We start from the raw sequence: 1421 nt of genomic DNA, 5'->3' as shown, positions 1-1421 counted from the left end.
GAGCAAACCCGGAAATACAAGAGCCTTTAACTCCTGCACTGCCGGCCCTGACCAGTCCCCCCAGTGCTCTGCCCCCTCCCTGCATGGTGCCAGCACAGAGAGGGGCACAAGTCACTGCTCATCCCATACACTGGACCCCCCCTGCATGGTGCCAGCACAGAGAGGGGCACAAGTCACTGCACATCCCATGCACTGGACCCTCCCTGCATGGTGCCAGCACAGAGAGGGGCACAAGTCACTGCTCATCCCATGCACTGGACCCTCCCTGCATGGTGCCAGCACAGAGAGGGGCACAAGTCACTGCTCATCCCATACACTGAGCCCTCCCTGCATGGTGCCAGCACAGAGAGGGGCACAAGTCACTGCTCATCTCATGCTCTGAACCCTCCCTGCATGGTGCCAGCACAGAGAGGGGCACAAGTCACTGCTCATCCCATGCACTGCCCTCTCCCTGCATGGTGCCAGCACAGAGAGGGGCCCAAGTCACTGCTCATCCCATGCACTGGACCCTCCCTGCATGGTGCCAGCACAGAGAGGGGCACAAGTCACTGCTCATCCCATGAACTTACCCCTCCCTGCATGGTGCCAGCACAGAGAGGGGCACAAGTCACTGCTCATCCCATGCACTTACCCCTCCCTGCATGGTGCCAGCACAGAGAGGGGCACAAGTCACTGCTCATCTCATGCACTGGACCCTCCCTGCATGGTGCCAGCACAGAGAGGGGCACAAGTCACTGCTCATCTCATGCACTGGACTCTCCCTGCATGGTGCCAGCACAGAGAGGGGCACAAGTCACTGCTCATCCCATGCACTGGACTCTCCCTGCATGGTGCCAGCACAGAGAGGGGCACAAGTCACTGCTCATCCCATGCACTTACCCCTCCCTGCATGGTGCCAGCACAGAGAGGGGCACAAGTCACTGCTCATCCCATGCACTGGACTCTCCCTGCATGGTGCCAGCACAGAGAGGGGCACAAGTCACTGCTCATCCCATGCACTTACCCCTCCCTGCATGGTGCCAGCACAGAGAGGGGCACAAGTCACTGCTCATCCCATGCACTGGACTCTCCCTGCATGGTGCCAGCACAGAGAGGGGCACAAGTCACTGCACATCACATGCTCTGCCCTCTCCCTGCATGGTGCCAGCACAGAGAGGGGCACAAGTCACTGCTCATCCCATACACTGGACCCTCCCTGCATGGTGCCAGCACAGAGAGGGGCACAAGTCACTGCTCATCCCATACACTGGACCCTCCCTGCATGGTGCCAGCACAGAGAGGGGCACAAGTCACTGCTCATCTCATGCACTTACCCCTCCCTGCATGGTGCCAGCACAGAGAGGGGCACAAGTCACTGCTCATCCCATGCACTGGACCCTCCCTGCATGGTGCCAGCACAGAGAGGGGCACAAGTCACTGCA

Source organism: Engystomops pustulosus, chromosome 9, assembly GCF_040894005.1.
Source record: "Engystomops pustulosus chromosome 9, aEngPut4.maternal, whole genome shotgun sequence".
Classification (NCBI taxonomy): Eukaryota; Metazoa; Chordata; class Amphibia; order Anura; family Leptodactylidae; genus Engystomops; species Engystomops pustulosus.
The sequence above is the reverse complement of the archived record's forward strand: the minus strand, read 5'-3'. Positions refer to the sequence as shown.